We start from the raw sequence: 25,574 nt of genomic DNA, 5'->3' as shown, positions 1-25,574 counted from the left end.
GTGTATGCACCTTGTCAGTGTAGCTTGTGTGTCCTCATCCATCTTTACACATACATAAACATAGACACACATGTATGTGTGCGTGTCACGTACACACGTGGAAACACCATGCAAGGAGAAAAGGCACCAAGTGCCCTGGTGTGCAGAGCAGCTGAGTTTTAATCCTCCCTTCAACTGTTCCCTGCACGGTGATCTCACTAATACTGTTTAACTTCCTCCCCTTTGTGTCACTTTCCTGTTGAGGCTGAGAAGTCTTCATGCAGGGACTGTCCTTCCATGTGTGTATGCCCAGTGCCCAGCATGGGAGGCCTTACCCAGAGATAATTTAGCAGCTACTGAGCAAGCTGAAAGCATTTGAGGATCAGCCTTCAATGAGACTTTGGAGCAGAAGCAGGACCTGTGCTCTTAGTAGTGTGGTGGCTCCTGGAGTTGAGAATCCTTAGAGCAAAACAGGGAAGAAAAAGGTCTCATACTTTGTTTGTAAAAGTCCTGCCTCTGGCACAGCAGAGGTTTAGCCCCTGTAAAGAAAAGAGGTGCTAGTGTCACACCCAGACATTCTCTTGGTGCTTTGGGTTATGCTGGTCATAAAGGACCCTGCATGCGGTGCAGTACTGCTTGCAAAAAGGTGCATTCATGCCAGGCTGCAAAGTAAGGATTGCCAGAAAGCTCAACAGCCCTCTGAGGTCAGGGATAAACCTTGCCTTACTCAAGCAGTCATGACAAATGCATGCTGGGGAAGAGTTGCACCTTGGGGCAAACCCTCATATTGTGCTTCAAGAGCATACCTTTGCATTGTCACTGCTAAACAATGACTCCCCGGGCCGTAGTCCCTTTGGGGCTGGATGCTGGGGTGCTTCTGGTGGGTGATGGGGGCAGATTGTCCTTCACAGTGCATGGATGTCCCAGGAAGGGATGGTAGAAGCTGGCATGGCGTCTAACAGAGCACTGTGGGAAGGGGTGCTGGAATGCAGCATGTATCAAATTCTCATAATTATGGTGGTAGCTAGAGCAGCAGGAGACAGACTTGGACCATAAAGCTGGCAGCCTGAATAGCCAAGAGGCACAGGATGGCAAGGAATGTGGAACCACGGAGGGGAAACGTGACTTTCCAAGGTTACACGGTGGGGTGGTGGGATAGCCAAGAAGAGTGGTCTGACTCCTAGGCCACTATCTTAGCAACATGACCACATTCCCCTCAGTCACAGGAACCACGCTGAAACTTTGCCAAGAACCATCTTTGCTCTGCTTTGAATGGTCACCATTTTTGAGGGTTTTTGTGGGGGAAAAGGAGTTGAAGAGTAAATAAACCCATTCTTTTCTACTTCTAGATGTATTAAAAACAGTAGTGTTGGAAACCAGCAGTATTATTGGGTTTTACTCCAATCCCTCTGGGATGCAAAAAACCTTCATCTCTGTTGGTGCTTCTTCTAAGGCTGCTGTCTTTGCTTTGAAGCATCTCAGTTACTGGGTACTTCTACAAGACATCTTTTTGGTTTTTGGTTTGCTTACTAGACTCAGTGGTGGAAAGCAGGACCATAACAAACCTGGCTCCTCACCAGTTTAAAAAGTTGCTTTATAAGTCAAGGCCCTCCAGTATGCAGCAGTCAATAGTCTCCATCCATCCATCCATCCATCCATCCATCCATCCATCCATCCATCCTTCCGTCCGTCCATCCATGCATCCATCCTCCATCTGTCCGTCCATCCGTCCATCCATCCAATTTTACTGGCTTGATAATACACAGCAATGACCTCTACCTTGAAAATAAAGCATCAGACCCTCAATCACATTTACATGAGAGCAGATAGATTGGTATGGAGTATACGGATGCTAGGGACACTGGTCCAGACTCTGAACAACAGAGCCCATTTAATTTCAAGAGCTGAATCTCCACAAAATGTTCACAATAAAGCCCTAAACTAGGTGCAATAAACCTAACACCAGCCAAGTTTGCAAACCCAAGCTGAATTGCAGGGAAGCCCAGGGCCAGGTTTCCAGTCAGCTTTGAAGCCACAGTTTTAAAGAGGCTCCTGATCAGGATTTTGATCTTCTAACAGGCTGTGCTTCAAGTGATTTCCACCAGCCAGGATTTGAGCTCACTGCTGCCAAATCCCAAACCTGCTTAGGACGGAGCAGTGGCAGTGTCCAGAGGTGAGTTTTAGCCATTCCTAGCATGCAGTTTAGTGTAGGACTGGTGCCCCAGGGAAGGTGCTCTCAGTCCAGCCAGCAGCGTGGGCAGGGCTGAGTGGCAGGCAGCTTCCCCTATAGATTCTAATGGTTTCATTTTCACTGGGTTTCAGCACTTGGCATTTTGGGCTGAATTTCACGCCAAGTTTTAAAATCCATGAGGCCCACAGGCCTTGTGGACATGCAAAACCACCAATGTAATGAAAATTGGTTTAAAATTGATTTAGTTAAAAAGAAAAAGAAAAAAGAAAAAAAATAATTCAAGCCACCATGTGGAAACATTTAGAAGAGTCAGTTATGAAGTTTAACCAAATGGAAGTAAATGCCTTTGAATGTGTCCATACAAAGCACTGGCACTGGAGAAAGGAAATCTATTTACCATGAATTTTAATTAAACCAGTTGAGCTCTTTTTTTAATAAGCAGTATTGAGTAAAATTTAGCAAAATACCAATACCCCTTCTTAGCCTTCCAGGAATGCATCAATCTCGCAGACACCTTTGTAAACTTTTTCAGACACTTAGCATAATTTTTTAGGGGGGTGGGCATTGGTATTTCAGTCCAGGTCCTTGAATATATTTACTAAAATGCCCAAGCACCACTGATTTCTCAGAGATCTAATGTCTTTGAGGATCTTGGCTTACAGACCTCATGCTGGTTAATCTGAGAAGTTTCTGCCCTTCTTGGTTTGCTGAAAAACTGTGACTGGACTGCAGGATCCTAAATTACTTAAGTCCAGTAGCAATTTACTCTATCTTTAAGGTTCTTAGGCTATGAAGGACTGTAATCAAAACACATAGGGCAGGGAGATGTGCTGTAATCCCAAGGTTTCCAGCCTCTCATGGGCTTGTGGAAATCATCTCCAGGCCTGGCATTTTGTGGTCCTTGCTTGATGTCAAACCTGTTTGGTCAAGGTTGAGTGAATATTATTTTGGGTTGTTTCTGTGCAGACTGGGTAATTTCCCGTTGAATAAAGAGCACTCAGCAGTCCCTGTACTAGGTTTCAACACAGCAAAGAGACAGCTTCAAATTTCCAGGTAGGTTGTCCTGACGGCAGCATGGAAGAGATTTGTGGCTGAGATTTTTGCCGAGCTCTCACAGCAGCACCAGTGGTCTTTGTCCCACAGTTGTTTCGTTCTATGTCTTGTGGTTTCTTGTTGTGTTCTTTCCCTTGCTGGGGTTGTCCTGCAAGCCCTACCTGCAGTGCCACAAGCGCAGGATACTTCTGCTCCCTGTCTTTCCCTTCAGCATCTGCCCATGTGCACAGCTCTGCACATAAATACAGCAGTCTCAGAAGGGATGTGATCAAAAGGTTTTAGAAGGGCTCTGAATGTTATGATATGTTTTGAGGCTCAGAGCCCAAAGAGGGAACTCCATCATGAATTCCCCATGTATAACTAATTTGGGAAAAGGGATTAAAATGGGACAGAGCCTCTTGCTTTTTCTCCCCCCTCCTCGATGGCCCCTTTCAGAAAATTAGGGGGCCCCTCTCCAAGGAGAAACTGTTGAAAATTGCACACTGCTTTCCCTTCCCCTTCTTCCTGAACATAGCCAGAACAGCAATATACATTTCTGAGGTTTGGCAGCAGCATCTGAAAGCTTGGTTTTTTTGCCAGAGAGGACTGGCTGATGGGGTCCAAAGTGCATGTGGGCTGGGGGGACACTTGGGGAAGAGAAGGGAAGGCACCTGTACCCTCTCTTCCTGCCACTGCTGTTATAGATCTTGTTCCCACCATTTCCAATTGGTACCTGATTATCGTGTTTATTCTCTGGATTGTATCATTGGCTGCTGGAATGAGACCCATCAGGCGAGATTTGTGCCTGAACTTCAGTTTCCTAACAAAAGCCGAGACATTGTTCTTGCGACAGACCTCTCTTGGACTGGACAAAAACATGTACGACCCATGTGCAGTCCATACAAGTGAGAAATATGTTAGCTAAGCTGGTCCAGAGCTAGTGATGATCTTGTTTTATGTTAAGCTTTCCTCTGCTGTAACATCACTGCCTTCCTCCTCCCAGCCCCATCTCATGCTTCCTGATGCAGCACCAGCCCCAGCAGCTTGCTGAGAGCCCCCTTGGTCTGCTTCAGTTCTGTTTGCTGTGATGTCTAGACTGGTATCTAGTGCTGCAGGACACACACATGTTTTTAGCGCCGTGCCGAAGTCTAATGATGTCATCTCTCATGGCTCAGAGGAGTACGTTTCCATTTCATTTCAGAATTTTTATGGAAAGATTTGAAAAGTTTGGAAGGAGGGTGTGTGGAAATGTTGATGCCCAATGAATATGAAACTCAAAGTTTTTTTATGGCTCACAAGCTCAAAAGCCCTTCTTGAACTTCCTCCTCTGCACCTTTCCTTTCTTTGAAAGGAAAAAGGAGAGGAAAAGCAGAAGAGGACAGTAAAATAGTTTCTCTCCCCTTCTGAATAGTACTTTTGAAATATCATAAATGAAACTTTCTCTGAGCATTTTATTAACGTTAAAAAAAGAGGGGGCGTTATTTAGTTAGAAAGAAGTCTTTATTCGACAAAAATCCAGACTATTCCCAATTATTAATATTCATTTATGGATACAAACCTGTCTTTTGTTATACATGTTTGGAGTGGAGGTTCTAGGGCATGCCCAAAGCCCATGCAGCAGCCATGTGAGTTTACAAATGTTTCCTTATTGTCTGTCATCGTAATTACGATAACAAATATGTACATTTAGCTTGTCACCTTCCTCAGCTTGGGATGGGAGGAGGCATTCATGCTCCAGTGATCTATTGTCCCGTGGTTAAACTCTGCTAAACTTCCTCTGCCAGTCCACAGCAGAAGGGTAGAAGGAGCTATTTCTGCTGCCCCCAAAGTTCAAGCCCCCATCAGAGGAGCTGCAGCCATCAGCGTGGGAGAGGAGAGGGGGGCTGCTGTTATTCATGTTTTTACATGGCTGAGTTCCACTCTGGCAGACGGGAGAGACTGAAGTCTGAAAGCCGTGGGCTGATAAGTGGTTTTTGAGAGATAAGATATGAAAGACTCTGTAATTCTGGAAGAGAGTGTTGAGTAGTTTATATGTGTAAGTCCAGATGTTCAGTAGAAGGAGCTGTTCCAGCCCTTCAGCTGAGAATGTCTGCATGCACGTGTATGGTCTGATATGCTCACAGCAATGGCCAAAAAATGTGGTCCCCAGGAGCAGAAAATGGAGCACTGAGTTCTGTGTGGAATTTGGGGAAACCACAGGGTTAATGCTCAGGTAGTGTCCCATTTCCATTTTGCTTTGACGGAAGCATTCCACTGAGAAGATGAAGATGTTTCTGATCACAGGAGCTGCACACCTCTTGGTGTCAGGGCTGCCTTGCTGGTCACATGGGACACTAATTTACTGCTGGCCCATTAAATGCTACCCATATGTGGCTGGTGTGAATGCCTAAGTCTTCCAGAACAGAGAGGCTCAGTTATAGACTCCCTGGTTTCTCCCCTGAGTTATGAGCAAGGTGTAAAGTAGCTCTCCACTCACATCTGATGGAGCTAAGGTGACAGTGGCCACTGAAAGGCAGGAAGAGGTTTTGTCCCTGCCTCTAGTGTCAGGATTTGGAGCACAGTTCTGGTATTTCGGTATATAACCTGCTTACCAGCAAAGCTGTGTGAGTATACCTCTTCCAGAAAGTGCTTTTCTTGCAGAGGGAAGGCTTGTGTCCAGAACAGCTGGACCACTTAACCGCTCTTGAATGTGAATCATAGCTGAAGGAGGGCAGCATTTAACTAGAAGCGTATCTTATCAGCAGCCCATGTCTCAAACATGCAGTCACAGGGTAAAGGCTGTTTGAGTCAGAGATTCAGGGCCAGGTTCCCAGGATCTGTCAATTGGGGATAGCTTCCCTAAAATGGATATAGCTGCATTGATTTAAATAGGGTGGGAATTTAGGCCTGAATATTCTGCAAGTACATGAACTGTCATTGGCCACAATTTTTCCAAGGAGGCACATCGTTTTTTATCATGAGCAAGATCATTGCAGACACGGAAACGGATAAGCAGTTGGATTTTCCTTTGGGCAGTGATTTTTGGAATAGTTGCATTTGTTCGTCTAACATGGGCTTGCTTAGTTAGTGTTTGAATAGAAACAGAAAACATCCCTACTTAATGAAGCCTCTTCAGAACCAAACTCCCATAATTTATTTATTTGTCTCTAAGAGGAAATTTTATGTGGGGCCCTTGGACATTTTAATTGGTAAGCATCACCAGGTTTTTCATGTGTGCTCAAGGGCAGGTTATCATTCACCCAGATCTAAGATCCAAGATCACCAAGACCTAAGTGAGGTGGTGGGGATCCTTCTCTTCTCTGCAGGGTTGGATATCCCCCAAGGAGGCCTTTCCAAGTTTTGCCTGCCGCTTGCATGCACAACCTGCTGACTCTGCTGTCCCCACTGGTGGGATGGTGACCCTGACTGGTGTGTGGTGGGCAGTGGGGGACAATGGCCTCTTGAGCAGGCACTGTTGTGTTGGACGCTCACATGTCATGTAGTGGCTACTCTCTGCCCTGCTGAGAGCCAAGCAAAGCATGGTAGGCTCGTGCGGGAAAGAGATGTGTCTGCAGGAGCTGAAGCAGGAATGGTTACAATGGGGAGGGGAAAGACCCTTGGCCTGAGAATGACCTGGTTATTGGCAGCATGAGCAGCTCTGTCCCTGTACAGCTGTACTCTACCTCCTCAAATCCTCCGTGCCTGCCACAGGCCTTCAGGCACCACCAGCTGCTCCTAAGCTGCAGCCACAGAGAAGCATGACCACAGCACTCTTCTGTGTTCCACATTACAGCCCCGGATCCACCTCTGCTGCCATTAGCGTGCATTCCTCACTCTGATTCACAGTGGCATCTCTCTCTGCTTCTTATTCATTACCCAAACATCTTGGCGAGCAGCAGCCTGTTAGTGGCTTTGGTCCCTTGGCACAGGCGTTGGAATCTCATGGTAAACCCAGAGACACTTTATGGAGGTGTAATATCTTGGTTTTGGTTCCCATTGCATTTTTGTAGCACAGAGGCCAAAAACACATCAAAGAAGCGAGTTTGGCAGCGAGCACCAACCCTAAATTCATTACACTCCAATTAGGCTGTTAAGAAGAGATAAAAGAAGCAGCAAAACTGAATGTCCTCCTCAATTTCTGTTTGCTGAGGTTACTTCTCTCTTTTGTGGTCTGGGTCCCTGGGTATCTTAGTCCACCAGCACCAGTGGTGGTGTGTGCTTAGGGACAGCTGAGGCATCCTTCTCATTAAAGCCATGATTGGATCAAAGTGCTTTAGACAGTCCCCAAGGAAGAGCAAAAGGTTTTTCTTTTTGTGCCTCCCTTTGGGATGAACAGCTTTTTCACTATTTCTCCTCATTGTCCTGGTCCCCTTCTTCTCTCTGCAGTTTGTGATGGATGTGGATTCCTTGCTGCAAAGGGTGAAGGCCAAGACATTGGGCAGCTGAGGCAATGGGCATTGTCTCTTGCAGCATCCTTTGCTTGGATGGAGTGTCTACAGCTGCCCCTTGGCCAGGGTCATTCCTCTGAGGACAGGAACAAAGCAACAGTTACTAAGATATGGATATCAAGAAATAAAATCAGTAGCTTGGTTTCAGCTTGGGGATTTGGGTGGTGAAATATTGCATTCCAGTAACCCCTCTCCATGGTTTATTAAATTGGCAGATCTCTTCAAATTGTGTACCACTGCTTTCCATGCCACCAAGTACAAGAACAACCAGGGCTTGAATGGCAACAGCATCCATGGAAAAGGCTGCCCTTGCTGTTAGCTCCTGGCAGAAGTAATTGCAAATAAAGTAATATTTTTTGTATTCACCAATATTTTATTTATTATCTAGATGCCTAAATAATAGTAAAGTCTTCTAGGGAGAATTTAAAAAAAGTTTTACAAACAAAATTGCATCTTTCAACAAACATTGAGTTTTGCTGTTGAAAGTCGTGGCAGTTTCCCCCCACATCTTGAAATGTGAAAACTCCCTATAGTCAGACAGAAAAATGAGGATTTCCAAAAACATTCAGGAGTGATTTGTTCAGTTCAGAAAACCTGATAAAACCTGTGAAAATTTCTCGACAGCTTTATGGATAACACCGATTCTATCCTCAAACGGATCTGGCTTTGATGGAAAAAGAATATTTCTGTTTGTTAATGTAAGCTAAAAGTGCCTTTTCATAAAATGTGGAAAACATCACAGTAGGGCCAAGGTCTCTCTGTGGGACCATCTGGGATGTCCAGAACTTGACTAGGACCGGGAGGTAAGGTCATCAGTGGTCCTCAAGAAACTCCTGCATGTAAATGATGCACCCAGATAAGTATCTCTTAAGTAGAGGGTGTGTGACTGTGCCTCACCTCCTTGCTTTTCTTCAGGGCACAAACCATCTTCTTCTTCCCATGTCCTAGTGGTCATGGAAAGGAGACCTGTGCACATGGGTTGGCCTTCAACCGTATCCTCTCTCCTGGATGTCTCATGCGTCTGCCATGCAGTTTAGATATGGCCTCAATACACCCATCTCTGAGTCCAGGGACAGTCTGTTCTCTTGAATACTGTGCAGCCAAAAGGCAAGAGATCCACTGCATGGAACACGCTGGGTATCAGTTTCCTTAATGGCTGGGACAACAGTCAGTTTGTCAGATAAAATAAAACCAAGAAAATGAACAATCCTTCTTGCCTTTTCTTTCTCATCTCTTCCTTTACTGCAGCCTTGATGACAAAAGCTCTTTGTCTTCACTGGGAGAAAATGGGAGGCACATGCTAATCTTGTGCTAAGCAACAGGTAAAACCAGACTAAAGCTGTAATTCCAGAGAAGTCACAGGAATTGTATTTTTTGCTTAATTTTGCAGATCATGAAAATGCTGTCTTTGGGCTTGCCTATTAGCTCACCTGAAAATGTGTAAATCATCCTGTCTTTCCAAGGCATTTACTTGGTCTCAACCACACTGTTCTGTTTTCATTAATCTTAGCTGATGCTCTTTATTCCCAGTAAAGATCAGTGTCTATTGTCCTTCTGTCTGGAGACCACAGAGGGACCACAGATGCCAGCAGTCATGGAGGTGATCCTTCTCCCAGCTCTTTCCTCTACATTGCAGGAGGATTGTAGAGAACCCTGCGTTAGGCCCTGGCCACCAATAAGTGGGGAAACCTGTGCCCCCAAATAATACAATGCAGTTTATATCTTGCAGAGCCAGCATCAGCAGTTTCCTCTCAGCTGTCTGACAAGGGAGGAAAAGGCTGCAGGAAGTCAAGAAGCCTCAGAGAGATCCCCCAGCACAGCTCAAAAGGGATTTCCTAAGCTCACCGCAAAGCCACAGGGGAGGACAACCATTCAGATGCTTTTGATTCAGCACACTGTGGTCCTAATCCCACTCCCTACATGTGCTTTTTCCAGAGGAGCACTGAGCTTCTCCACAGTGTGTAGAGCCTACCTTGCCAGGACCGGCCTCTGATAGCATCATGGCTGGAGGAAGGGGGCTTTGGGACACCTTTCTTCTTGCAGAGGAGGGAACGGGGTTCAGAAATTGGATTGAACACTCCCTTGGGTGGCTTGTGGTACAGCAAGTATCTCAGGTAGGGCAGGAGCTGCTGACTAGCTGGTAAAGCAGAGAAGAGGGAGAAAACTTACTTTTCCTCTCTGTGCCTAGGGATACATGGTGAGCTAATATCCAAAGGCACACTTTTCTCCCTTTTTGCTGTCTCTCTTTGCTGTGCAGGGAAGGGACAATTGCTGTGAACAGGCACCAGGATATGTTCTGGGTGGGTGGGGACCCTGGACCCTCATGTGGGCAGGGGCATTTCCCCATCATTCAATTTATTTCTGTCTCTCTGAAATTCTGCAAGACAAGAGAGAACTTCTCTCTTCCACAACATGATCTTTTTGTCTTTGAAGCTTTCAGCTTTGTTGTTGTTGTTGTTTGCAAAACTGGTCTCTGAAGGATCTCCCCTCCACATTCACACACATGATCAATAAAGACTTCCAGAAGAAATTTGAGTTTGGCTGGAAATTGCATTCAAAAGCTCTCCCTGTGGAGAAAGATGAAAAGATTCTTACAGAACGTTTTCACCTCTTCTGCCAGGAATTGTAGTTCTTTGGATTCACTGGAGTGACCCATCAGCTTCCCGTACTCCCTGCTCAATCTATGTCACCCTTTTCCAGCTAACAGACATCCAGTGCTCCAAGAAAGAGTTGTCAGCTGGGTTACAGCAATGTCAGGAAGTAGGGACATGCCTTATTGGTAAGGCATTTCGAAATCTGTGCCTCACATGTTGATAGTTATGAGCTTCCTGATAGGGCCCCGAGGCAGCTCTTCCACTGCACGTGCCTTGACGTAGCAGTGCCCACAGCTGGGGAAGGAGGTACCAGGGCATCTCCTGCCCTGCCAGCAGCAGCCAGTTTTAGCCACAGCAATGAAATCACTAAGCAGGTGGAAGCCTTGCTTCTTGCCATTTGTAATGTCTATGCTAGAATACTTCATTAATGAAATCACTGATGTTTATTACCTACAAAATGATCTCTCTCTCCAACAATCTCTGAGGGTTATTACCACAAAGACTTGCACAACAGATGTTAAAAGCCATCACTTTAAATCAACATATACTTTTATTAAAAACAAAACCTAATGGTTTTTTTTCTAATCCCTGCATTCCAGTCACTAAAGCTGAGATAATCTTCTGGAGAAGCTAATGGATATTGTTAATATCTGGATTGAATTTATAAAGAGCTAGGAGAGTACAAACAGGAGAGCAGAGACAACCTTCAGCAGCAGCAGCAGTGAAGATAATCTGTTGTGCTTTGCTAGCAGCGCTTTATTTTTGCCAGCCATTTCATCCTTTCAGGATGATACACAAGATGAAGTCGGGTATTTGTATTTATGCCTTGCACTTTTTTTTCCTGACTCAGGATCCCAGATTTAAGGAGTTAAGCAACTGTAATGTCAAGAGTGCATATTTGTTGCAGCCATTTTTTCATTCCTTGTGGTTTGCTACAGAAATCTAGACAGGCTGTTGTTTGTGGTCAGTTTAATGCAATTTGAAACTTTTGTAAAGGTGACTAAAGGTCTGACATCTTCAGTTAAAGCTTATTTTTTCCCCTTGCTTGTGAATGGAGCCAAGCCCAAGCAAGAACAGCCTAGGTTCAAATTTTTCTACTGAAGGGGTGACTGCTGAGGATGAAGGATTTGCTTAACTGCAGGAGTGACACAAGGAGCGGAGGAAAAGCTTTGGATCCTGATTGCACTGAGTGGATGTTGTCACTAGTGAGCTCTAAAACACTTCACAAATTTGAAACAGCAATACCTCATGAAACTGAAACAACTGCATGTTACAGTGCCAGTGGTGGTGTATAATCCATGCTGTTGTGAATGGTGATACAAGATAAGCAGGGCAACATGAAGGATGGTCCAGGTGTGGCCTTGCTTTCCAATTTCCACAAAAAGGTTTCCAGTTCAGATTTATTTATGTAGGGGACTTTCTCAAAGATCTCAAAAGATCTCCTGTGAATTGATATGTTTCCAGTTGATCTAAACTCAGAAATCAATTCTAGCATGTAGACTTCAGTGGAAAATTTTGTAATAAAACACATCTTGCAACATTTCATCAGGTACTGGAGAAGGACTTTCTCCAAGAGACTATGGTCCCTGATGCTTTTTTTCCCTCTCTTTGGGTAATTTTGTTTTAAGACCTGCTGTGAGTCATGTCCATCGTAGTGGATTAGGAATGGTGCCTTTGGCATGTTTCAGAGTACTTGGTTTGGAAATAGCGTTATGGTTTCTGCAAACAGTGTAAACTGAAGATGTGCAGAGCACTCATTCCTAGAGCTTCAGAGTGCCCCAAGGGATGGCAGGGCTGGCAAACATGCCTCCCTGATTTCAAAACAGTGGGGAGGCAATCTAAACCCAGGGTGCTCTTCCCACCACACTATCCATCCGTAATCATCTCCCAGTCTGACTGCCCACCATTTGCAATAGCCATTCAGTCTGCCTCTCAAGGACCTCCTTCATTGTCATCACCTTTCTTAGCTTAAATAATAAGTGGCAAACACTGTTTTTCTCTTTTTGTCTTCTTTTCTTCTTTTTCCCCCTCTCCATCCCTTAGCACTGCAGAGCCTGATGTCACTCTCTCAACAGATATGTGGGAGGTTCGCGCTGGGATTTTCCTCCCTGGGATAACGCACAGTGTTTACTGTCTGTTGGCTTTCCGGTGGTCTCCCGGCCTCCAGCAATGGGAGTCACGAGGTCCTTTCTCCCCCGTCCCATGGTCTGTGGTATCTGTTGTTTTCTGAGCGCTGGAATCTTTGTCCCCGTTACGTAGCCCCAAACCTGACCTTGTCGGAGACCACACACGGGTGTCTCTGGATGAGAGGGGAATGTATGGAATGTTTTTCAATGAGCAGTTTATGAAATTCCTTTCCTATATGTTTCAGAAATTCTTTAAGTTAAAGAGGACAAACATTTCTCCAAGGAAACTAGAGTTCGCAGGAGCTCAAATGCAGGCACTTATTTTTAAAAACATTCTTTATTAAGAAGGGGGGAAGAAAGGAGGGGGTGAGAGAGAAAAGAGAAAATGTAAACAAGAAAGCCTAATTCCCCGCTCTGTAATGCATAGGCAGGAATAACAGCACAGTGGGGCTGCCGTCCTCTGAGGCCTGAGAGCAGGCTGTGTCCTCCCACCAAGTGATAGAGCTGAACTGACCCTGTGTGTGCTATAGAGTGCAAGAGGTGAGACCCACAGAGCCTCATCCTGACCCACAAAATGTGGGGGAAGAGGAAATACCCCAGTACTGGTTGTGGAAATGCCCCAGATATGCAGAGGCAATGCTGAGGACAACAGGATGCCTTAAATCCACAAGACTCTCTTGAAGAGAAAGCATATGGCTTTTAGGTATGTTTTCCTCAGGGTGTTTTATATATTCACACATTGAAAATAGCAAAATCAGGTATTTATACTAAGCTTGACAGAGGAAACCAGGGCCAAGATCTTTTGTTTTTGCATGCAACTGAAGTGCAGGGAGAAGAAGAGGGAGGGCTCTGGCCAGGGCACCCTCTGCAGTGCAGGGCTGAGTCCTCACGAGTTGAGGAAAACCAGCTCTGCCTTGGGTGTGTGCTCCAAGTGCTGAGCTATTGTATGATAAGGTGGTACCACCTCTTCCTCTATTTGTGTTTTGGAAGAAAAGTGGAGTTGCCCTTGCATGTTTGAAGGTCCCTGGGTTTGGTGGCCATGCCCCAGGAGATCCAGGGGAAGTATGGATGAAGGTGAAGAGGGGAGGTGGGCATGGAGCCATATGTTGAAGCTGAGGTGCTTTCAGGCATTCTCCAAAGCAGAATTACTAATTTTGAAAACTCAGTGGTTTCCAGGGACTGAGGAGGACCTTTGTCTGGGCCTCGCATACCTCAGTCCCACTTTAAGTACCTAGGTCCCTTTTTGGATCTGGGCCTAATCTGCTAATTCAAATCCAGCTTGCATGCGTCAGAACTGTAAGCCAATATAGAGTTGGCAGGAAATGGCTTTCCTATCCTGTGAACATTTTCAGGATTTTTTTTTTTTTTAACCGAACCTGGGTTTAAAACTTGGGCCAACAGCCAGAATTTTCAAAATTTTTGCAAAATGAAAACCCAAGTTCTGAATCCTTTTACTCTAACATCAGCTAGAACATTTGATTTCAATATAGACTTCTGCTTTGTGTTTTATTCTTTTATTACCAGTGGTTTAATTTTAAAAACAAAAGTGGAATTTTAAACTGGATGGAGTTGGTTGAACTCTCTCGCCCCATCGAAAGTCTTGGGTTTGACGGATTGGCATATTCTGATCTGAAAAGCACTTCATCAGAAAGAACCGTAGGCCGATGAGCTGCAGCTGTTGGCATCTGATGGCAGTGGTCTGTAATAAATGACTATGTCAGTGTGGAACAACAGATGAAAAACATAACAGCTGGTGTGCACTGGCTATCTCAGCAGAGACACCATCTCGTAGACACAGGAGATTATTTTCCTTCTTATGAGGCATAGTTTCTTTTCTCCTGGTTGAGGTGTGTGTGCTGTGACTTGTGGCATCACTGTATGAATCACGGTGTGATGGACAAGGTTTGGATCCGGGACATCTCACCACTGTAGGCCATTTACACAACAGATCCATAACAATATTTTTAACAATTTGCAGTATGGCTAGGACTTCTCCTGCCGTATATAAATCTGAAATTTACTTTCTGTGCCTTCTTTTATGTTACCCTCTATGCCTGGCGCCAGTTCTTCCCCCCTTGGTTCTGATCCAAAGACTGTTGGAATCAACCTAAGTCCTTCCAGCAGCTTCAGTGGGCTTTGGAGCAAATCCTTTGCACGCTAAAGAACCTTCGTATCACCTTTCAGAATCACAGAACATTCTGAGTTGGAAGGGACCCACAAGGATCATTGAGTCCAACTCATAAGTGAATGGCCCATGTGGGGATCGAACCTACAACCTTGGCATTATTAACACCATGCTCTCACCAACTGAGCTAACTCAGGCATTTCCTGGAAAATACACTTCTCTCACAAAGCTTTTAAGCACAGCTGATCCCATGTAACTTTTGCATTACTTTGCAATAGACTTGCATCCAGTAAACTGTACGTGGGTCAACTGAAGGAAAACCAGGATTCACTGATCAGAATGTGACTCTGCTCTGTCAGAGCACACAAGCAAAAAAATACGTTGTTTATTAGTACTGAGGATGTGTTTAAAAGTGTGATAAGTGCCATCTAGAAACATTTCTTCTGTCATAACTCTCACTGTCGTATAATATTCTTGAAGAGATTTGCAGTTTCTTTCCCCATAATTATGAGAGACTTTTGGAACTAGAGTATGGAAACGTAAGGAAAGTGTGTGTGGGTGTGGGGTGGCTCACTTCAGTGTCTTCTTGATTCCAGTGGCAAATCAATTAGAAATGCATTGCAGTTTAAAAAATCCTGCGTGTAGTGAAAGCCAGAGAGGTGTCAGATCTGTAGTCTTCCGTCATGTCAGGTGTTGTCTTTCCTTGGAGGGCAGTGAATGCTCTTGGCTTGCCATACAGCTGCTCTTATCTGTCCCTGTATGACACTGAGCAAGCAGACCCGTTCAGGCTGTGCTGATTCTTTTCCACCATGTCTTTTCCATTGTTCTTCACCCTTGTCTGTTCTTCATCCCACAGACACTCACTATGTGTGCCATTTTTTTCCCCCTCTCCTGCTCTCTGTCCCTTCTGTCTCCATAATGAGTGCTAGTCCTACAATGATGTTTACTGACCCAGAACTGTCTTTTGGGTAGGACAGTTGATATGGAAACACAAAATAAATGTCTTTGCCCTGAAAAGACTAGAAAGCTGGAGAAGATGCATCAGGTTCAGAAACGTGCTTGTCGAGGACTGACTGTCAGGTTGAAGAGAGAAGCCAAACCCAGTGATATGGTAACCTTCTCTCTTTTTTAGTCCCCTTCTTTTACTGTTACCCAAGTGATGGTTCACCTTACCTTGGTTAGTAGAAATAAGTATCTAAAGGATCCTCATGCCTGGGGCAAACCCCTTGCACCTTCATGGTGCATATGAAGCAGATATTCCTACCTTGAATAGCTGGTGATCTCCTCAGGTGAACCACAAACACTGGCATTTGCAGCAAAGCAGCCTCCATGAGCAGGAAAGAGCAGGCAGCTGTCAGTGGAATTAAGGATGGTTAGGGTTAACTGTCTCTTCAACCAAAATTGTGGGGATCTGTTGAGGAGGAGGAGGAGAACGTTAAGGGAAGGTGTGGAGAAAGATAGTTATTCAGATTTTCCATAAGAAATAGAGCTGTTAGGAGGACTTTTGGGAATGAGAGGAGGCCATGAAGAGGGTAAAGAACCTGGACAACTGTATGGAGGTAATGGAAAGGGCAGAGAACAGAGACTGACACTGTCTGGGACCCTGCTGAGTTTAAATTCCAAGACCAAAGCAGAACATCCTGGAATTATTGAAATAAAGTATAGTAACTGATATAACTAGATTTGCTAGCTTGAAAAATGTTTGGAGGGTTAGAAATTCTCTCTTCTACATGGCAGGAAGTATGGGGGGAGGAATGGGAGCTGGAGGGGGTGCAAAGAGAAATCAGAGATACTGGAAAAAAACCCACAACCTACTGATCCCACAGAATAAGATAATTTTGAAGGCTGACTGAAATCTTGGTTCTCACCGAACTCCTACCATACAGAAGTTAAGGCTGTGGACACTGCAAGACAAGGAAAGGCAATTGAAAAAGGCTCTCCATCATCGTTTGCTTTCAGACCTAGGCAGTTCTATCCTCAGTACACCCGATGTCACTCAGTGGGTTTTTTGCTGTACAATGAAGTTGTGAACCTGAAGAACAGTGACTTCCATCCAGTTGTCTCTGCAGTTTTCCAACCCAAAAAAGAACAAACAGAATGAGACCATCAGTCTATCTAAGAGTAGGGAGCACAACTTCACTTTTAAAGCCATCTGTCAAACAGCTGGCTTCAGAAGGAAAATTTACCAAGCAGGAGTTTGGAGGAACTCATGATCATTGTTTTGTTTTTTCCCTTCCTTTCATCTGGCTAGGATTAAGTATTTTGTTTTTCTCTTCTACATGCATCAACATGCCACCATGGGACTATATTACTTCATACACTGATGAATAAAAGTAAGAAAAAAGAGTTACCAGTGCTCATATGGAACATCATCTGGGTTGAGGTAGAAACTGCTCAGGGCTGAAGCAGAGGTGTGAGAAGCACAGCATTGTCTCCTAGGCAGGGGAGTGAAGTCAGCAGCTTTCTCTGCATGTAGGGGGAGAATGTGAAATTTCAGGTCATTCCAGACACATGAGGGTGAATTTAGAGCAGTGTTAGAGAATACGGAAGGGAAATTTCACTAGCTGATTCAAGGTTGGCTTATTACAAAATCATGGGAATCAGGGCTAGAAAAGAAAACATGTTCTATTAAGTCATTCTATCCGGTCCCTGCAACCAACCAGTGTACACTTCCTCCCATGGGCTTTCCAGGCAAGGTTAACCCTTAGAGAATAATGAATGATCATTGTTGAAATACAAAAGGAAATTGGCTTCTGGATTTCTTCCCCCTCACTCCCCTGGAAAGGTATCCTTTCCTCTTTCTGATTCACATCACCTCTGCCCTTCCCACCCTGCTGAGAGCCCTCAGATAGGTATCTTCTCCCAGCTCAAAAAAAAAGGTCAAGAAATACTGGTATCAGAAAAAACAAAGATTTAGGAGGAGACTTAAAAGATGGATGGTCAGAGAAGTCCTTAATCCCTTAAGAGAGATGTTTCTTTCTTTTCCTGCTCTAAAGAAAGCTCCTTCCTGCCCCCCTACCTGCCTTTGCAAACACTTAGCAAAGATGATGATTTACCAGTTGTTATCTAACTTGGAGCTGTCGGCTTCCTGAGGACGAAGGCCCAGTGCACAATACAACAACAAGGTCTTACATTTAACTGCAAAGTCCCTTGACACTGCAGCATTCCAGCACAGCAGGCTGGAAAATGTGTTGCAGCTCCGTATAAATTGAAGGGAGGGGGGAAAAGGGAATAAAAAAAATGAAGAAGAAGAAACGTAATGAATTAAATATGGAAATGAATAATACACTCAAGTACAATCTCCTCTGTGTGTCCTCTCCTCATCTTGGTATTCAATTCCATTTATTTTATGTTGTCCCTGCATGATCAGCTTGCACAGATTTATGTGTAGTGAATGTGGAACTGTTTTGTTGAGATTATCCAAAATAAAGCTGGAGGCTCAGCCATGGAGGAAGAGAATAGGAAGGGTTTGTAGGCTTAAGAATCAGCCCAAGAACAGAGGGAAGCATGTAATACTGGCATTTGTTGCTGGGGTAATTGTAAGGATGCACCAACTGCCACTGAAATAAATGCCTTTAGGTTTTGCTAGACCACTGGCTCAAACAAAGGAGAGATCCCATCCGTCACAGCTGCTTCTTCAGGCTGACATTATTTTAGTGTTTATGAGGATATCTAAATCACAAAATTAAGTTTGAGGTTTTCGGAAGAATGTAGAGCTTCTGCAGTTCAGAAGACTGAGCCTGGAGTAATGGAGCTGTCCATCCTCATCCTACATATGTGACTTTTACTGCTTTGACATAAAGATGTGCAGCTTGATTTTTCTCCTCTTCTTAATATCCCATTATTTCTAGTGTAGGCTTCTATTTCTTTGATCCCTAGGTAAGAACACACTGTGGTGAATCTCTGTATTTTTCCTCTCGGATATAGTTAGGTTGCAAAATGTTTTTATAGGAGCTGCTGCAGAGTGAATGTTTTATGAAATATATTGATCCAAGAACAGGTTAACTTTAGCTGATGAGTTACCATGCATCAGCTGCTCTGCAGTAACTGTCCAAGCACATGCTTTTAAACCTAAGCACTCCCATATAATCATGTGTGCCAAAGTGCTAAAATGTCAGTTTGTGTCTGACAAACTCCAAATGTTTTTTGATTTCATTACATGTCTAATATTAACTACCCGCACAGTGAGGAAATCATATCCTGCTTCCCAGTTGCATTTGTTTAACATCAGCTTGAATTCTCTCTGAATCTTTTTGTGTCTATTTGTGAAAGACTTGAAAAGTCTGTAAGGCGTCTTTTCTGTATAAAAGTACCTACGTATAAAAATATCAAGTCACATTTTGACTAATTGCAGTAGATTAAAGGCTTATACTCATAGCATTACAAGACTTGCTTTCTCTTGCAAGGTCATTTTTGTAGCTTTGTTTGAACGCTGAGATGTCCATATCCTTCCTGAACTGAGGATGCCAAGACTGAAGACATAATGCTTCTAATGAGTTTAATAGTGGCCAGCTCAGGGACAAAACCACTTCTCTGTTTCTATTTGGTAAAGCCTTTTTTACACCTGAGTATCATATTAGTCACCAAACACTGCACTGAGATCTCATGCTGAGGTGGTTAATTTGCTGTTCTTCATGCACAGATTTGCAAGAGAGATTTTTCACCCTAAACACAGGGCCTTGGCTTCAACCCTTCAAACTTCAGTCAGATTTTCCTGCTGGAGGTGCCATCTTTCTTCATTGACTATAGAGGAAGCCTAGGGCAACTGTGCTCTTACTTTAAATGCCTTTTAGGGGCAGGAGATGGGTGGAGTTGAATCTCAGCCTTTATTGCCAGGTGTGATAAGTTTCACTTGCCTCTAGTAAAATGCACATATTACATTGTGGTAATTTAAGCGGATACTGCTTGTAACCCCCTCCCCAATCCAGACTGTTCTCTTTCTTCTTTACTCTCTCAGTTATTTGTATATATCAGCAGATTCCTATATCAGAGATTTTGTGTCACCTAGGTTATTACTGAAAATATTAAACCTTATTGGACTAATAACTGATTTTCGAAAGCATCTTGCTAATAATGGTCTTATTTACGATAATGCTTCCCAGTCAATAACATTATGTTGAAAGCTGTCACTGGAACATATGTTGGTAAGTTTAGTACATGCCTTACTATTTCTATATGCTGCAAAGTAATTGTGTCTTAACTAAGGTCCTATGAGATATCAAATCACATGCCTTGGAGCAAAATAAATATTCTCTACTAATGCCACTGCCTTTACCAAGATAAACCTTTGTTCAAAGAAAGGTGGCAGTCTGTGCTTCTCATGAGTACGAGCACATTTTCACACCTCTGCAGGTCTGTTTCTAAGAGACATTGAATTTGCTGGCAAATGGGGGTTTAGGAAAAAGTCCCATGGCAAACCTCTGGAACTCAAATTTACTGCCTTTATTCCCCTCAGGACATGTTGGCATTCATGTCCTGTTGTTGTTGGCCAACATCTCCTCAGTCCTCCATATCTCGCATTTCAAAGAATGTGACCCTTTCTTTGAGGAGGTATCATATTTCCCTGAAATCAAAGACTGTTCCTCTCTCAAGGTCTTGAAAAGTTCAGCCCACACTTCAGATACTTGTGTGATCTACCACAATTCCCAAAGCTGGGGGATTTTCTTATTTACTTACAGATACTCAGCACAGGATGTGTTGGCAGAGGACAACCTGGGAGGGCATCTTGCTCCCTCTAATCAGTGCTGGATGTATTTTACCTCATGTAGAGCCATTACTGTTCTTCAAATTGACGCACAGGCAATAAGGAGTTATCTATGTGTCATTTGTCATACGTTGTTGCTCTTGGAACTCATCTTCCCATCTTCCCAGGGTTTGCCTGCCTCTCTCTGTCATGTCTAATTCTTCTTGCTAAGGGCTTTGGGACAGGGACCTGTGATCATTTTTTTTTCTCACTGTAAGGGCCCATAAAGTTGCAGACCTCCTCTAGTACTGAGTAAATAATAAACAATGCTAATTCTTTTCACTCAAAAACTCAGCCTGCAGATTCTTAAGAGGGAGAATAGTGTCAATGCAATCGCAAAAGTGCACATCATCACCAGATGGAAATCAATACATGGCATCACTGTGAGAGTCCACATGGTAGCATTTGTCAGTAATTCTCTTCCAGTCTGTCAACACAGTACTCCATCACACAAACCGGAGGAGCATGTTGTGGGTTTATGTGTTTGAACCTCTCTGGGGACACCACTAATATAAAAAGCATTGCCACCAGAGGCTTCTTCTGCACTTAATGAAAGGAAATACATTTTCCTTTATTCTCTCCTTAAGCTTGTGGGGGCTTGGACTCACAGAGCACAGCTATACTCTTACTTTGTGGATAGCAGCTCTGCAAGAGTTACTGGCAACTGTGATAACAGACTCCTACCCCTGCAGGCTGATCTAGGACCAAACTGTTGGTTCACATTGGCAACATCTATACAAAACTTTAATACCAAGCCTGCAAATCCAGGCACTGTAGCAATGGGATGACGTTGCTCATACGTAGGATCTCCAGGTCTTGCATGGTGCTCCTGCGCTTCACCCCTTGGAGGAGAAATAACTGCAACATGTAGCGGCCCATCTGATCACAGCAAAGGAACGAGTGCTTAGCTAGCCATGGGCACACGGCAATGGGGAGACATTCTGGCAGCCCACAACTTGTTAGTCAGCCATCTTTCTCCATTGGTCTCCAGTGGGAGCTCTCCACAAGGTGGCAATGTAACACCACGCATCCCACCATTTCCGCTGGCACATGACTCCTGGTTGAAGTTTCCCTCATCCCAAGAGTGGTGGCCGTGGTTCTGTGCACCCATTGTGGACATGAAGGTGAGCCCAGCTCAGACTGAGGTGAGTACAGGTGGTCTTCCTGATGGTTCTCTGCCACGTCTTCAGGGACAGAGAGCCAAATCCAACTTTGTGGCTTTAGCACTACTTGTTGGCCATGGGAAAAGACAAGGCATGAGCCTCTGGAGTCACCAAGCTTGGAGAACTATGGTTGTGCTCTTTGGGCAAAATGGCAGACTTTTAAGAGACCAAATCTGGTATCTTTGTCTTACTAAATTGTACTTAATTGAAAAAGTAATCCTACTGAAATATGTAGGATATTTGAGAAGCACAAGACAACTTTGACATGAATGAGCAAGCCAAAAAATTTCTGTTCTAGCATATACCTGCTTCCCATTAGTTTAAAAGAAGCCAGGAAATATGTTAGCTGAAAATGAGTTGTGATCATTGTTAGGTTGCTTATATCTGCTTAAATCTACCAGCAGTAACAAAAGAAATACAAATGATAGATACATAACACTAGCTTCCTTCTACACCACAGGCCAGGATTTTGTGAATTATCCCCAGATTTCAGTACCTCCCCTCCAGCTTCTGTTCTGTCTCTTACAATAAAGATTTGCTTGCCAATTTCTTTGAACAGGGGAAGCGAGCCAAGCCAGTCCTGGAAGGGGTTGATCTGTGTTTGCTGTGCTACGTTTTGGGAAGCCCTTTTTTGATATGTGCCAATGTACTTTGTCCCCCTTAAGTCTCTTTATCCTTGTGGGGGGTCTCTGTCCTTTAGCTGATGCCTTGAGGAAGCCTCTCAGAAAACCTGGGGCAGTTCAGGGCAGAAGTGGGAAGGATACTTTGTCAGCTCCTCACAGGGAAAGGACTCTGTCTAAAGCTGAAGTGCCCTGTGCTACTGTGCACTCGTGCTGAACTTTGAAGCAACAGGTATGGGTCGTGGATGGCAAGAGGAGAGCAGATTAGATGGATCCAATGAACTCATCTGGTATGGCAGGCTTTAAGCAGTTTGAAACCTACAAGGGCATTTCCATTTCCAAACCACAAATTATTTCCAGAAACTGGGAAACAAGAGGAGGGAAACAAGAGGAAGGAAAGCTTGCACATGGCAAGCTCAACAGAGAAGAAAAATCCTTTGCAATGAAGTCATTGGACAGAAAGTAAACTGCCCACAAGCCCTTTTACCAGAAGAGTTTGGATTGAGAGTCCAGTGAATAGGAGAATTATATGTAACATGCAGTATATGAACTGTCTGGACAATAAAGAAGTATTGTCCATGGATTGGTCTCAAAACTTCCATTGAAGCCTTTAATGCATGAGTCAGTCCCAGAGAAAATTGGTATATATTACCAGAGTTAGGTTGGAGGAAAGGTGGAATTTTTCACAGAAAATAGTTAACGCTTTGCTTAATCAGGCTTGCTAAACTTTGCTTAACTTGTGCAATGATTTCTGGCTCCACCATATGGCCTTCACCTTTGAGTACTATTGATTAACTAATACCTGGTTTACCATATGATCCGAGTTCCTCTTGAACACCTTTCTCTTCTTTATTCAATGAGGTTTGTTATTTTAACCCTTTGACTGGGAATTTACTCACTCAGTAGGTGGCTGGTACCTCTTCTGAAAAGCTTTGTGTTAAGGAAGCAAATGAGAGAGGCTGAAGATCCTGTCAATGAAAGCCAAACTCTTTTGAACTGTTTAGGCTCTGAACTCTTTGTGTTGCGGTAGAATCAAGTAGGAATTCTTCAGCTAGGAGAGGGGGGCCTGCTCTGAGACACAGGACCAGCACGAAACGAGAGGGCTGCTCCTCCTCTAAAGAACTACACCCTGAATAGAAAACACAAAGAACGGGAGGAAAACTAGAGGGACTAAAGGAAAGAGATTACTTGGCCAAGATTGAACAGTAAATCAGTGGCAAAACTTAGAAGAGTTCCCTTGTGTCCTAATCTGGTGACCTTTCCAGTGGGGCAGGCTGCCTCTGGCTTTTCACTGAAGTGTGCAAAGCGTTGGCTTTGGATTTGCAAATAAATTAAAGCATACAGCACCTTATGCCAAAAAACATCAGCACAAAGTTAACATTGCCTAATGGTGTCTCGTATTGTTCCAGAATGCATAGAGGATTAATCCTTAGCACAATGTGAAAAAATTAATGCAAATTTAAACTTCTGAAAAGTAGGAAATATTGGTCAAAATAATCTTAACTCTTCCCTCTTTGAGAATTGCTGCTATATGTGCTTGTACAGACCAAATCTCAGGGAAAATTCAAGAAACAAGGCACATGAAAGCATCCAGTACAGATTAATATTGTCTGTGTCAAAGCGTATCCCATCATGAGAGATGGAACAGGCAGCAGAGGGTTATCTTAAATTTTTTCATATCCACTTCCTTTAAGTTCATAAAGCCAGGAAGACCTCCCTAGAATGTCTGACCTGATCTATAACAACTTTCAGACTCCTTTTAATTCCTCTGTATTGAGCCAAATATACTGAGATTGTCTACAACGTCTTCAACAAAGGCAGGTCTTGAGTGGCGGAGTGATTTCAGACAGAGAACCTATTGTCTGGGGGCCTTGGCTTGGGTCCTCCCCTGCACAGTCACCACAAGGTTGGCTTGCAACCATGCATGCTCAGCATGCTCAGCAGAGAGGATGCATTTTGGGGTATTGAGGCACGCTGCTTTGGGAGTGCTTAGAATAGTCCACCTAAAACCGGAAAGTGATGCTTGGTATTATCTATAGCAGAGCTGGGATTCCTCTAATACCTGGATGAATTTAATCTAGTGCCCCTTTTCCTTTTGGGGAAAAAGGAGTCTAGCAGTGACGCAAATAGGTAACAATTTAGAAAACAGTTTGGCTCTTCAGGCCTTACAATCCCTCCCCATCTATCAGCAAGGTGCTAACAGCTCAACTTCCAACTTCAAGAGCAAATAAGTACATTTATTTAGTCAGGATGCTTTCCCACAGAGGGAAAGGGCTAGTAGGGGTCTGTAGATCCAACAGCACCTGAAAAGGTGCTGTAGGTATATGGCTACAGGGGACCTGGTGCTGGTAGGGTGGCCAGTGCTCCCATCATGGCAGTGAAGGACTGGGTGTGGGAACCCCAAATCTCCCTTGGATCTTACTGAAAGCACTGAAGCCTCTGTGTGCTTCAGCTCCTCACTTAGCAACACTTCTGTCTTTGCCTGTCTTATTCAGTTTATAAGCGACTTGGGCAGAGCCTGGGGCTCACCCCATATGCTCTGGGTGTTACTTAAGTATAAGATGTTATTTAAGTATAAGATGCTCAAGGCTGGTGTCTTCTGAGTATAAACCCTGTTTTTATTGAGCTGGGAGGAAGAAAAGTCCTCTTTTCTCGTCTGCAGCACACCTAACTCTTGCTACCCAGTAAGTAAAAGCTGGGTAGGGAGAGCTCAGGCTCTTGTGCCATTTAATCACGTCTAATCTTACAGCCCTGTGAAATGTTTATGAGGAGCCATTTATTAGATGTCTTTTCCCTCTACGTGCTCAGGTGCTTTGAGGAACTTCCTGAATTTACCCCTGTGCAACACTCAGTTGAATCATTCTTCCAGACAAGTTTCAGCCCCAGATTAATAGCAACTTGAGTCCAAACATGATTCACTCTTTTGACTGGATGCTGAAAGTCTGGTATTCTCCTGCCTGGACAAGGGCAGCTGTTTTTATCTTTCTTAAGAAGAAGAAATAGTGAGTAAGGGAAAGGAAATAATGTACAATGAATAGCAGTCAGGAGCTATTTGTGTAATGAACAATGTCTTTGCAATGCTTCCACGACACTGGGACTAAAATCCAGATGCCAAAGGGAAAGTGGCTGAGAAGGGACACCCATACAGACTACCCATCTGGAGTGGTCCCATCTGGTCCTCATCCCTCACACCTCGGGATATGTCAGTCATGACATGGTTTCATTTTCTCCATCCTGCAGTGATGCAACATCTCTATGTCATGGTGGGAACTGAAGCACAGGCTAGATGAAATGTCTTGCCCCGTGGTTAGTGGAAGGCAGACTCCAAGCCATTTATAATGTTTTCTTCACTTCCACTGGGCACATTCCCCCAGTGACTTCTCCTTCTTTTTTTTTTTTTCTTTTTTTTCAGGATAGAAAGAGGTTCTCATGTGCCCTGGTATCTCTAAGGGACATGGACACCCATTCTGTTTGGTCTCTACACTGCTGTTTCCTAGAGGCTAAATATCTGTCCATGCCCTGTTCTTTACATTAGCCCCTGATTACCTGTTACCAGTTACTGTCACATCCAAAA

At 44.0% G+C, this 25,574-nt stretch overlaps 1 protein-coding gene and 1 long non-coding RNA gene across 4 annotated transcripts in view; one reads left to right on the top strand and one right to left on the bottom strand.

Annotated features, from left to right (window-relative positions):
* The window catches only part of LOC111930774 (uncharacterized), a 119,261-nt gene that overhangs the window by 43,431 nt on the left and 50,256 nt on the right, over positions 1-25,574 (top strand). The gene's annotated exons all lie outside the window — the stretch shown is intronic.
* Positions 13,848-17,067, bottom strand: LOC147652510 (uncharacterized). Its single transcript, XR_015288052.1, has 2 exons — positions 16,826-17,067; positions 13,848-16,537 (listed from the first exon to the last, which is right to left on the bottom strand). It is a non-coding gene; the product is annotated as an uncharacterized LOC147652510 (long non-coding RNA).

This window comes from Cyanistes caeruleus, chromosome 6 (genome assembly GCF_971803275.1).
Source record: "Cyanistes caeruleus chromosome 6, bCyaCae1.hap1.1, whole genome shotgun sequence".
NCBI lineage: Eukaryota > Metazoa > Chordata > Aves > Passeriformes > Paridae > Cyanistes > Cyanistes caeruleus.
Note: the sequence above shows the minus strand (reverse complement) of the source record. Positions and strands in the feature narration are given on the sequence as shown.